The sequence below is a fragment of the Zerene cesonia genome, chromosome 23, assembly GCF_012273895.1.
Source record: "Zerene cesonia ecotype Mississippi chromosome 23, Zerene_cesonia_1.1, whole genome shotgun sequence".
Lineage (NCBI taxonomy): Eukaryota > Metazoa > Arthropoda > Insecta > Lepidoptera > Pieridae > Zerene > Zerene cesonia.
In genome coordinates, this window is record NC_052124.1 from 1741693 (window position 1) to 1756572 (window position 14880).

Below are 14880 nucleotides of genomic sequence, written 5' to 3' on the forward strand. Positions count from 1 at the left end.
AATAACAGCAGTTAATATCAGCGACATCGTATAATGCAGAAATGAACATTTATTTCAGTCGGGCGCAAAACGAAATAAAAGTGCACGCTCTTCTATCGAAATGCCACAGACGCGAAATGAAGAGATATCGATACGCAAAATGTAAATGTGTGTCGTTTGAAAACATTCCAAATCTAAAATTCGTATCTATGCCGTCGAAATTCGAACGTGCACTCGATGCGTTCCTTTTTCGAATTCCTCTCTCCCGCGTCTTCCTTTTGTTGCCATAGACGCGTTATCGACACTCAACTTTGTGCCAGATATTAGTCATATTTCCGAACTTTATCTTTTTTAATCTGTTGCGGTTTCTCGTTTGCTCTTTGAACTGCACTCGACGTTCGGGAATTCGATTATTTCATTGCAGTTTGATTGATGGCTTTTTGTTACCTCTGTTTGTAAGGCTAAGTGCACATTGTGCTCCTGTGTTTGTATTTGAAAGTCGTTTAGCTTTGTACATTCTGCGCTAATGGAAAGATTGACTTTTGCCGCTGTTTTCTACGTTTCTTCTAGGCCAAATTCCAAGTGACGTATGCGTATAAAATTAACATAAAATCGATATAACACAGCAATATCGTATGTCACATAGATCAATATTCGTGTAAATATATTAAAGCAGGCCGAAAGCAATAAAAACGTCAACGTCACCCAAATTGACATAAACAATTTCATAGAGCAATAAAGATTGGTCTTGACATCTATAACTTTTTCGCTAACCTATTCGGTGATACTGGGAATGACATTTAGTTAAAATTAGAACCTACATTTGTTATAATCTATATGTAAACCTTTTAAACTATTCAATTATTCGTTATATAAATACGATTAGTCTTACATGTATATTACAAAAGCGCGCAATTTTGTGAAGTTTGACAGATTTTTGTAAATGTTTGGCGCAAAACATAAAGCGTTAATCGAATTAATGGAAAGTAAACGATATTTGATCTAATCGAGACATCGTGTTTTTATTTATCACGGAGCAGGTGTTGCCATTTCGATAATTGTTTTTGGACAAGTCCGCTATCGCTATCTAAGTATATGTGATCGGTTTCATATAATATATCAATAAAATTTGATTAAATTTTGACACACTAGGTAGCCTAGGTTACATGTGTATACACGCAGATTATTGCATGGTATTTAATAAACACTTATCGATACTAATTATAAAAAAAAATTACTACTTAAGTAAATGTAAGTGTATATTATAGTTAGATGATACTCTTCTTAAGATGAGGCTCGAATTTACATATTTAGGTGCAGAATTCTGTGTTACTACCAGTTTCAAGGAGGTCAAATCGATTGCAAACATAAACTAAGTCCGATATAAAAAGTCATTTCTACTTTTTTGTTATAGGTAGGAAGATACCATAAAAATTACTGGCCGCAAAGAACAATACAGCTAAAAGGAATTAAAAGTAAAATTGCGCCAAAACAATATTTAAAAAAAGGAATACAAAGCAATTACGTCAGTTAATCATTAGAATATCCAAAATCACCCGCCATCTTGCCGCCACAATTTGACTTATAGATAAATTATAGCGATAGGCGCGTTATTTTTAAAATAAATTATAAATATATCAAACAACACTCTTGGGGATAATAATTAGACAATTTATTATTCATTAGGGATCCAAAAACAGTTTAGACGACATAATTGTGGCGGTAAAAAGCGCGGGAAGGAAATAAAAAAAATAACATTGTTTATGGAAGCGTGTCATAAGTTATAGAGATTGGTATCGGTATTCGAAGGTTATACGTTTTCAGTTATGATATTAGGTATGGGTATTATTCAAATAGTTAGGTAATTAAACTTTGGAAAGAAGTAATTATATTATTACCTCAGTAAATAAGTTAGTGTTAAATATTTTCATACAAATTGATTATATATGGATCCGAGAATTGACAAATCAGTGATTCAGGGGGAAATATGAGTTGATGATGAAAATAATTTAATGACGTTGTACGTAAAAGATAAAGATAGATTGCATACATAAAAGATCTTTTAAATGGATAACTAAATACTTCGAAACATACTTGTGAGTTTATGATATTATTTTATTACTTGTTCAAACGGAATCAGATATTTTCAGGCGAGGGGAAGACAGTGGTAAACGATATATGACATTTCAATATTTATTCCCCTTTGCTGGGTCGCCATGCGTTTTGAAAATTATGGACGGTGGTTTTTTTTTCAGATGTTAGGTATAGGATATATTATCTTTTTATTAGGTGTCTTTTGTTACCTGTTTAGTTTTTAATTTCAATAAATTAAGAAAAAAAAGGATTTATAGATTTGATAGCAAGGTTAGGAAAAAAATTGTGTGTTATATTTATAATCGGCAGTTTAACTCAAATACCATCCGTTTGGGATTAGAACTGACTGCAACTTTCATTAATTACTAAGAAGTAAAACTCTCGCATCATGAAATTATAATCGAGTAGGTAATTTGGATATACATTGTGATGTAAAAACACATAATTATTATTTTATTCACAAATACCCGCAATCCACAAAATCCATGGTTGCCATGACAACACTCAGATGCCGTACATCATAGCACCCCACGGAAATATATTTTTGGATGTGTCAATTCAACTTATTGATGATGTCCCGGGTTTTGATGCTTTTTCACCTTTTTTTCGAACGTTCTAGAAATGTTCATTGAATTATTGAAGTGATAATTGAAATATAAATACCCAATCGATACAAAAAAAAACAATTGTTTATGTAAGTTTATATTTAGAAATTCATGTTTTAACAGAATTCAAAAACGATTTTTTTTCATTACTAGCCCCTGCTCCAGCTTTCGAACATATAGCCTATAATCAGATGAACATGGAATTGTGAAAAAAAATCGGTCTGGTAGTTCCTGAGATTAACAACAAAACACAAACAGACTCTTCAACTTTATATTATTAGTATAGATGATTAATTGAATGGCAAACTAAATCCACCAGAGCCAATGGTGTCAATCGTTTGATTCGATGCCAGTGTAAATGTCAAACAATCGTATATTATGTCAAATAATGTCAATTGGCTGGATTCAATTGTGTCATTGATAGACTTCCTATGTAGAAACAGTTTTTTTTGATTATTTTCGCATTTTGCGATATAAATATTTTTTTATTTCATAGATTTACTACTATCTTGCATAATTAAGACATTTAATCCATCCGATATCGTGTCGGGATCGTGTCGTGTGCTAAAACAGTGCAGTCTAAAAATACAGAGTGCTAAATATCATTCGGATCATTACGGGATGTCACCTGTTCGAGCTAATGTCATGTCATTTCTTATGTCTGTCTGTCTGTACGTATTGTATTTATATGAATATGGTTCACTCGGTGAAAGCTGCAAGGTTTGAAAGTCGATATATATAAATAATTAATAAATAGATAATAGACTTGAAAACAATCTTTTCTGATTTATCGAAACCTACTAAACTGATTACGATGAAATTTGTTTTCAAGATAGACTAACCTTGAATATCATATTTATAGGCTATTCAATTCATTCGCTTACATGTTCCTCACTCTCCTCGCTCACTAATACCTGGGTAGTTAATAAAAAAAATAATAATTTTTGTTTACAAATTTTATTATCTTCATAGTGTTACTATTAAATTCTTTAAAAACTCAGCACTTAATGTTTTAATAAGTTTTGTTTATTTTTAATACATTTTTATTAACTTCATCTGTTTGTATGTAACCGACTATTTAAGACTTAACTTCGATCTTTTTCAATTTTTGTAATCAAGGATCGGTGAAAATACAATAATTTCATGAGTTTATCTTATTTTGATAAGGATCGTCAGGATTCAATAATTTCCTTACGTATACTCTGATATAAGAGAAAGTGAGACAATGTAGTTGAATGTAGTATTAAGCGAGTTATTTAAGTGTTTGAATGTAAATATATTTATTATTGATAGTTGAAGTAACTGTTTGTTAAATAATCTACATTAATATTATAAACAGAAACTGTATTTATGTAGGTTTGTAACGTTTTTACGGAAAAACCGGAGGACCAATTTCAATAATTTCACCATTAGAGAGCTGCATCTCAATGATATGGCTATATATGTACCACGGGCGAAACCGGGGCGAAATAGTACGTCTTTTACATTTAAATCCGTTTTATTTATGGTTTAAATAACATGAGCCGATAAATGACTAATTCACAATTTAACCACAATCTAACCCATTGATAATAACAAATAAAAAAGATACATCAATGGTCACACGCGGGAAGCACATGTCCTGTTAGAGAGAGACGGCGCTCTACAAACGAGCGGGACGGGTGTATCTTTTTCTTTTTTTCAGTGATCGGCAGATTTCACCATGTGCTCGAACTTTTGTGACGTAAAGGTCAATGTTTTTTTTTTTATTGAGCAAATAGTTGTAATGGCGCTCGTTTGGGTTTGTCAGTGTAAGGAGGTTTATTAAGTTTTTTTTTATGGCAAAATGTTTGTTCACGATTGTTTTTTTTTGTGTTGTCTTGTAGTTTTTTTTTAATAATTTTGAACTCTAATATAGATTAGGTACTTTTTATCATTTTAATCAATTCATGTTTTATTCGTATGACGATTTATATACCAATATGCACTATATTTGGTATTATTTTCTAAAAATGGCCGCTAAAACACTTTTTATAATACGACTAGTCCAAGCTTCCACAACTTGTTTATGAAATGCGTAAAAAAAAAACTTTCCACTCGTAGACTCAGCAAATCGTCTAGTTCTTAGAAAAAATTAAAAATCGCTATAAAAATACAACCTCGTATTTCCGAAGGTGATAAGCCTTTAAATTGAGACTTCGACATATTTTCTCACGGTGCTCGTGAGGGATTTTGGGCTTTATGCCTATGGAACAGAGTTGAGAATCGTTTGGAGGGTTGCACGTTGTGCGGTTGTGGGTCAAGTTAGAAACGAATGAGTTTAAATCAATCGTAGATTAAAAATATTAAATTAGAATAAGGTCGGCCGTCAATTCATGTAAAAAAGGTATTTAACGAAACGCCAAATATTGATTATTTTATATCACCTGTATTATTGAAATTTAATTTAAAATTTGGAGAGATGCATGTCAATGGAATCAACTTTTTCTGTTTGACTAATTTGAAATGAATGTCCCTCGTACAAACATTTAAAAAGTAGAATACTAAAATATCGATACATTTTGACGTCAGAAGCGTCGATTGTTTTACAGGAAGTCAAGTCGTTTTTTCAGATAAATAAAAAAGATAAATCTCTCTAATTTATTAATTTTAATGGAAGGAGTTCTTCTATTAAAATCAATATAAAATCAACTTATAACATTTTTATTAAATTCAGTCAAACTCATTACGATTATAACAATTCTTCCTTAATTTAAATTCAAAACTTTGTACATGACTAAGTGTTGTCCTTTTTACTGAAACGTCAATATATTTATAAGAAAATCGCTCCGCCTCCGCCTCCGCTTCCGCTTATAACTGAAGCCTATCGGTGTAACATATCCCTATTATTGCTATTGTAAACAATATGTGATGATATATCAATTAAACGGGTTAAGTTACCATTCAATTATCCATACTGTGGATGTTTATAGTTTGTATGTCTGTCTGTTGTTTTTTTATTAACATGTACATACTACGAAACTTTTGACCGACTTTTCGAAATCGATGATTCTCAATTCGAGTGTTTGTTTTGAAGACTGCGTTGCTTTTCGGCCGATTGAAGTGATTATTTTTGTGTTTTATAGGAAACTAGCTTTGGCCCGCAACTGCGCACGTGTAAATTCAGAGAAGTTTATTAGATGTTATTATATACATATTATATAAACCTTCCTCTTGAATTAGTCTATCTATTAAAAAAAACCCCATCAACATCCGTTGGGTAATTTAAAGATTGAAGCATACATATAGAAACTAGGACAGAGAAAGCGACTTTGTTTTATACTATGTAGTGTTTGTTGACGTTAGGTCCCATTTTAGAATCTGGACCTGACCAGGGGCGTCGGTCTTTTTTAAAATCGGATAGGTGATCAGTTTTTTAGCATTTTCACTTTACCTTATTTATACAAAACCCGACTCGCACTTGACCGATTTCTTTAGTTATTTGACTAATGGTGTTACTGGTGTAGCGATAAGTGTCTTGGAGTAGGTTCGATTCTCAATAAAGAAAGTCCAATAAAGTTTAAAAAATATAAATAAATGACATACCATTATAATAGAAATCTTCTAAATGTATAAAACATCAATAGTTCCCACATAACCGCTTATTGCAATGTTATTATCATTAAGAATACATCCGTTACGGGTAGAGTTACAACTAAGATAAACAAAACAATTGATGCGAGCTGTAGGTACTTATAAAAACTATGTTGTGTTTGCGTATTGATTACTTATTGAAGTTATAGGTTGAATAAAATTATTTTGTTTGTTTGTTTATGTCACTAGAACTGATGAGCTACTTTTATACTCAGCTGAAGAATTTGTCTGTTTGAACGCGCTTATATCAGGAACTACTGGACCGAAAGAATAAAAAACTTGCACTGTTTTACTTTGGATTTTTGTTTCTTATCGAGCAGGTTATTACGACACTAATATGTAAAACATTATATTAATGCAAAACTGCTAAGCAGATATACATGGATTTAAACACACATATAGTTTATAATTAAGTTATACTTATAACTAACAAAACATTTGCAATGTAAATACTTATTTTGTTTTTTTTACACGGAATAAATAAGCTTTTATTATTATTATTATAGTTTATCAACTTTGCTTAACTTTACTGAACCTAAGTAGATACTTAGCTACTATAAGTATAATATTTCGAGTCATTCTTATAAGATTTTTTTAACCGACTAGAAAGAAAAAATCATTCATAATTAATTTTTATAGATATGGATATAAATAAATTCAAGCTATATCATCATAATTGAAAAATAATGAAATCAGTAATAAAATTGCTAATGACATATAATATTTTATAAGCAAAATTAACATTTATATTACAAAAATAAAAAAAAAAACATTTTTTATTTATTAAAATTACGATTAATTCCAAAAGTTACGTGACGAAATTAAAATTAAAAATCGGTAAATTTATAAATTTATTTTAATCTATCTTCACTTACTACTAATATTATAAATGCGAAAGTTTGTGAGGATGGATGAATGTGTATGTTTGTTGCTCATTCATGCAACAACTACTGAACCGATTGCAATGAAATTTGGTACGTAGATAGCTGGACAACTGTAACACGGATACGGACTTAGGCAGGTGAAACCGCGGGGTGCAGTTAGTCACAGTATAAAGCAAAGTTGTATGTATGTATGTTTATATCCTTAAAATTAGCAAATTATGCACATACGTAAATTTTAATATAATATTTGCGGGAACCTATATGATATTAAAAAATGAACTGAACCCCATACATATATCAGATACTAGCGGTCCGCCCCGGCTTCGCCCGTGGTACATATTATATAGCCTATAGATAGCCTATTATAGCCTTCCTCAATAAATGGGCTATCTACAACTGAAAGATTTTTTAATCGAACCAGTAGTTCCTGAGATTAGTGCGTTCAAACAAACAAACTCCCATAGAAGAGTATTCAATCAAAAAACATTTTAAAAGACGTTTCAACAGACAAACTCTCATTATTTCCATATATATAATATATTATTATTTCAATGTAGACATATAAATTATATCATTAACATATAGACTGAATTATTTTACGATTTCCACATGCACACATCATTATCAAAGCACATATGTTACACTAATCGATGCCCGCGACTTTGATCGTTTTAAATACTTTAACACTAATATTCTAAAGAGCAAACTTTTGCATGTTTGTAACGGTTTCACGCAAAAAATGCTGGACCGATTTTCAAAATATCTTTCAGCATTAGAAGGTGCAAATACACAAAGTGACATAGTCTTTATATATACAATTGACGAAACCGAGCCGAACAGCTAGTACTTCTAATAGGAACTTATTTAGACACTTATAAAAATCTACAGTAATCTAGAAAATACATGCATTTTATAATTCAATAAAAAAGCACGAAACATCTAAAACACGTCCAATAAGATAAAATTAAAATTAAAGTGTATTTTTACAAAAACTACTTTTTTAATCATGTCCCCAAATTGATTGTCTACGGGGATTCCTAGGGGGTAGCACACTCTAAAATGTGACTAAATCTCCTATCAAACACTAATCACGACAAAGAGAACCCACGGAGTTATAAACCAAACCAAAAAACAGTCAAATTTAGAATATTTATGAATAATGTCGATTGATAAAATACACGTGAAATTATCATAGTTCGCTGTATATATTTAGTCAAACTCAAACATTAATTTATTCAATTAGACTTCTTATAGAAGCACACTTGAATCGTCATAACACAGTTATAACATTTACCACCGGTTTCTATAGAGAAGAGTCGGCAGGAAACTCAGTAGTTTTTAAGTAAATTTAACATTTTATCTTATGCATAAAATTCCCGTGTCGCATTAGTTACCGAATTCCTCCGAAACGGCTGGACCAATTCTTATGAAATTTTGTGTGCACATCGGGTATGTCTGAGAATCGGCCAACATCTAATTTCATACCCCAAAATGATAAGAGTAAGGCAGAACAGCGTTTGCTGGGTCAGCTAGTTATTTCATATTATATTATATACTACAATATAATTTTACAATGATTTATCAATAAAAATACAACGTAAGTTCAAAATTAAATCTATTTTTAATCAGCATTTTATCTCTAGGTCTCACGATAAATTATAAATAACAATGATTTGACTAGCACATGTGCTAAGCGATTCGTCAGACTTCCGTTGTCACAGCTACTTTTAATGTGTTATCATTGGTCATTAAAACGGGTTTTAAGCTGGTTTAAAGCGGTTTTAATTACATTGTGGCATGACCAAGTTAGATAACTTAAAATACTTGCATATTTTGTTCTAAGTGTCAGTAAAATGTTTAATTCAATTGCGATAAGACATTGTATAACTCAATAGTATAATAATGGTTTGTTTATTTGTAATGGATGATCTTAAAAATTGCTTAACCGCTTTTGAAAATTATTCAAATGGTAAAATGCTAAAAGGCTACGTTTGTCGCGCGTAACGTATTTGTTTGTACAAGAGTAAAACCAGGGCGAGCGGCTAGTGCTACATAATATTTTTATTTATACTATAATAGTTATTATTTTCTATTACGAATAACAGGTGAAGCAAGTTTGTTGTGACTAGTCTTAGAAACGAGCGAATGCCGTTTCCGGGATGAAAAATTTCATCACAAACGTTTCAGTAGTTTTTGTGTAATTATCCACTTCGGTGTTGCGTAGATACTTTATTCGAACTAACGTAAAATGTATCGAAATTGATAAATTTATAAAATGTCGATTCAATAAATTTTGAAAATTATTAAGAAATCCAATATCACACATAAAAACTTGAATAGTAAGTTGACATTGCGATTTTATTTGTATTTAATATATAAAAATAAAAATGAATCACCAAATATTTCTAAGCGTATCGAAAACGGCTCGACCGATTCGGGTTATTCTTTTATACGATTTTCTTAAGACGAGGTTCTCATGGAGACAAATCACGTACCACGAGTGAAGCCGGGGCGAACATTAGTACTTTATTTATTACGATATATGAAACTCATTTTATCAGTTTTTTTAATTTTTAATAAGTTTTAATTAATTTATAACAACAAGTTAACATTTATATAGAATAGGTATACTTACAACGCATTTAATAAATAAATTTTTACTTCTATCAATACTTGTAATGAAATTGTATTTTTTTCAATAAAGCAAAGAATTTAAACAAATATTTCAATTTACACGTGTTATCAATTATTTCGATTCGTTTCACAATAATGAAAATAGATAAGGTATATCACTTAATACCAACGTATTAAAAACAAAAATAAAACAGAAAAACACTATAAAAACATGCCGGGACTCGAACCCACTGTTCCGTCTAATTGCCAATAAGTAAATTCTTTTATAATTAGATTTTTCTCAATACTACATATTACTACTATTACTAGACTTATTTCGTTAACTACGAATACTTTTACATTTCAAAAAATAAAAATTTCAAATTGTCTGTTTACTATAATGTATATTAAATAGATATCTTATAATTTTTGAGTTGATCATTCATAAATTTTTCAGTAAACAAGTTTACTATTAGTAGACGTAAGTATTGAAGTAGTTTATTGTTAGTAAGTAACTTTTTTCACACTACATAACAACACTAGATACTACAAACCAATTGAAATAGTGCCATTTTAACAAACTGATAATCTTATAAGAAAAAAATGATGTTTTCTAATTGATAAGACTCCACAAAATAACTAACAATTACCAGGGGTCAAGGAACTCGCTGACGCCATCTGGTCAAAATGTATCTCGGATAATTAATTTCATTATTATTCTATACTTGTATTTGTTTTTAATTTCATCAATTTTAACACAACACTTATTTAAATATAATTGAAAACTAATTTAAGAATATTATTAAACTCAAAGTTTTACATATAGTTAATAATATATATAAAATTCTCGTGTCACAGTTTTCGTTGCCATACTCCTCCGAAACGGCTTGACCGATTTTAATGAAATTTTTTGTGCTTATCCGGCATATCTGAGAATCGGCCAACATCTATTTTTCATAACCCTAAATGATAAGAGTAAGGCAGAACAGCGTTTGCCGGGTGCAGCTAGTAGTTAATAAAATCGTTACTCACCATTTTAATTTGTATGTATAATAATAATAACTCACAAATGTAGTATTTTATATGATTCGCATCAACTATATTTTCGAAAAAACTACTTACTTCAAAAAACTATTTAAAGTCACTAATATTTATAGCCATAACCGTATCCGTAGTTATAACAAATTTAGTTTGTAGCAAATATAATTTCGAAAATGTATTTATGCATAAAATTTGTGTTCATTTATTTTATAATATCGAAACATGATCTGATACAATACAATAAAAGTTGAGTTAAAAGTTTCATAGTGTAATTAATTAGTTTTTATCTATAGGTTAATTTCATGATGAAAGATGTCAAAAATATTCAATTAAAGTTTATTAACATTTATTTTAGATGATTATTTTTTCTAACAAGAACTTGATTTTTCCGGTTGAAACTTAAATTATTCTCAGTGTAATTTCAAAAATTAGGTTAATTCGGTGAATTGTCTATCAATTATCTCTTATAACACTTGTTAAAAAAAACATTGTTAAATATCGCACCACATAACTTTGGTTATAAAATAAAAAATAAAAAAATCGAATCAGAATTCTTTATTTGAAACAGGAACAAATTTGTTTGTCCAATTTCAGTTCAGAAATGAGCACTTTTATCACATAAATAACAATCAGTATGCATCTTGTATTGTTTTTTTGCGTGCTGTATTCCAATAAGTTTGCGTGTTTGTAAATGATCGTCACAGACAGTCAATCAGAGCCGCACCGAACAATTGCTAATTAACTGTATCAATAGACGGAATAATTATCGTTTGATTTCTAATTAATTTCATTAGCGGGACGTTATCAAATTCATATATCACTTGCAATAGAAAATCGATGATTTTTTTATTACTATTTAATTGCACCGCACTTCGAGACTTCGTTAGCGTTCATCGTAATTATATATTGTAGCAATTAATAACTCATCCAACTTCCCCAATTTTGCAGTTCGATATTTAAATAATCAAACGGTTCGAAATTTAAAAATCGCCACGCGAATCACCAACGAATCGACAAAATTATTTTTCCAACAACGAAAACAAAATACAAGCGAAACGTAGAAAAAACACTATCACTTACATGTAACATGAACGTCAACACAAAACTGTTTATCACACACAGCGAAACACAATCCCAAGTCCGGAACAAAACAAAAACACAGTGCACAAAAAATTGCGATTGTTAAAAAAAAATAGTTTTTCACTAATCGATTATCGGTTTAATCGGATCGGTTACGTAAGGATCCTTAAACGGATACGGCACGAGCGCGCGCGGTTGCCGCGTCTGTCGACTGCAGTGCAATCCTTAGCACGGGCCCCTCCAACACTGCGCGCATCTGAGGCTAACTCCTTGGTGAAACCCCGCCCAGTGGGACGCCACTCAGCAACTAAGATGACCGTCTCCCTCCCTGTCGCACCGCCGCGCGAGCGCTAGCTGCGTCCCGCTCTCGCGCGGCGACAGTGGGGCGCGCCAATAGGATCGGCTCGGATCGAGTCGAGACGATGAATCGAGATGTGTACTTAGGTATCGCTGCAAGTCCTTTTGTTGTAGTCGATAATAGGATGCGCTTTTTTTGCAGCGCTATCGCCGGCCGACGTGACAACTATTTGTTTACTATGTTGTACAAAATGGGGATATCAAATCTTAATTAGTAATTCGGAATTTGAACTTGCAATAGAATGCATTTGTAATGGAATTCTTCGCATGCATTTGAATATGGAACTATTTTATGCTCTTTGCTCTTTGTTTTGAATATCGAATGTATGATTTGCGGTGTTTGATTTTTTTTATTGTTTTTTTTTTTCATTGTTTTTATGCTTCAATTTGAATTAAGAACTATTATAAGATTACCTTGGAATAGAGGAAAGTACGAAACGCAAAGGGCAAGACGATGTAGGGACGACGCAGGGGTGGGTGAACTCGCTAGGGCACAAATGTAGGTCAGTTTTTGTTTCGCGCCACCCGAAATTCGGTTAGTGGGTTCTTGAGCCGATCGGAAATGAATTCGATTTATTCGAATACAATGTTTATATTTTTTTATAATATTTTTTTATGTTAATATAGATATTTTAATTAAAAAATATTGAAATCAATGAAGTAACATGCATCTTTACATATTATCAAAAACCTCGTTTTCACTAATATTAGATAATATCCCCATTATTAAAACATTGCACAAACTTTATTCCATTTACTATATTTACATAAACGCAATATCGAATTATAATTTTATAAATTCCACACAAAACATATTTAAAATTAAAAGTCAACAAATGCGTTTATAAAGCACAAAACTTACTTCGAGGCAAGTTGTGATAGCCTCGAATCCCCTCCGTCTAACGCCTCTCCTCACTAGATGGCGCTAGCTGCCGCTTTCCCAGTTTTCCACGGAGTTTTCTTGAAGAAAACACCGAAATAAAAAGCCATAAAAATCTCTACTTAATCCTTGTTGATATAAATAATTATTTGATAAGTTATTTTTTAATTATAACCATAATAATTTGATTTTAGTTTCACCTTAGACGCGAGGTTTGAAACAGGCGAATCGTGCTCCAATAAGTTTAATAATTTTTTAACAAATGTGTATGTATGTTTGAGTTAAACTATTAAACACATAGTTCGTTCAATTAAGGTGTTATTGATGTTAAAAAAGACATTACCATGATTTTTTTTTCATGAATCGCCGTACACTTATTTTGCACTAGCTGCGCCCCGCGGTTTCACCTGCGTAAGTCCGTATCCAAAAGGAATATCGGGATAAAAGTTTCCTATATGTTATTCCAGTTTTCCAGCTGTCTACATACCAAATTTCATAGCAATCGGTTAAGCGGTTTTAATGTAAAAGAGTAACAAACACCCACACATCCTTACAAACTTTCGCATTGATAATATTAGTAAGATTTTATTTGTATATTATGGACTGTGATGAAACAGTAGATTTTAAAATTTTAAAAATGTTACTGTTAATTCTAAATTATAGAATACTTTTTTATGTTATTTCTATAGTTGCATTATCCATTAAAAACTTATAAACAATCAAATTATAACACGCTTTTATTAGCTTCACCTGTATGTTTGTATGTACCCTTTGGACTCGATTTCTACTGAATTCAAACTTCGTACACTTCAAGGATCGGTGACATTACAATAATTTCATCAGGTTATCTTATCATACTGATTAAAATCATGAGGATTACATTATTCCCTTACTCTGTATAAGAGTAAAAAGTGAAGTCCCGTGTCCCCTAGTGGGGTATGGGGCAGATATAAATCTGTTTTACTGATCGATTTTCTTTATGGACAAGTAGGTGATCAGCCTTCTGTGTCCTGCCAGACCTGGTCTGTCGTTCTGGACCCAGTCTTTTGAATTTTTTTTTATTGTCTCCACCGGGAATCGAACCCAGGACCCCTCGTTTCTATGCTCACGCGTTTACCACTGTACCAACGAAGCGGTTGAGCTGGCTGTATAAGAGTAAGTGAGAAAATTTAGTTTATTCTATTAATAAAACGTGTTTTTTACTTTATTTATTTAAAAATAATGTTCGTCCCACCCGGATATTAAGATTCCTGTTTTATCCCAAGGGAACATTGAATCGGCATAAAAGTATCCTATCACCCAAGTCAGCTCATAACCTGTCTGTATACGAAATCAAATTCCGTATAGTAGTGTCGTTCGTGATTGACAGACAAACATCCAAACAAACAATCTTCTAATTTATAATATTAGTGTGATAGTAGCTACGTAATTGTAGATGAAAATAAATAATATATGAAAATATTAAAATTCATCTTTACATTTCTTTTATATTAATATAAAGAAGTATGAAAAGTGTTAAAAATACCCTCATTTATTCAAAAAGCAAACAGAAGTGGGGTACCGTTTGCTAAGACATCGGAACATCTGTTCGACTCCCTTCGATTTTGCGAAAGGGTTGCGATTTAATGTGGATGCGTCTGTACAATTCCTGAATCACGCTATTAAAGTGTTTTCTTATTAATGTATTATGTTACTAAAGTTATTGTACTTTTCGCTTGCGAGATTGGTAAAGATA

The 14880-nt window shown here is 31.3% G+C and overlaps 1 protein-coding gene across 1 annotated transcript in view; it reads right to left on the bottom strand.

Moving 5' to 3' along the window:
- LOC119836166 (homeobox protein cut-like) overlaps positions 1-12145 on the bottom strand; it is an 89692-nt gene extending 77547 nt beyond the window's left edge. Inside the window, exon 1 of the mRNA XM_038361421.1 lies at positions 11909-12145. The gene's annotated coding sequence lies outside the window, so the exon portion shown is untranslated. The remainder of the gene's footprint in view (positions 1-11908) is intronic.
- Between the last annotated feature and the right edge of the window lie 2735 nt (positions 12146-14880).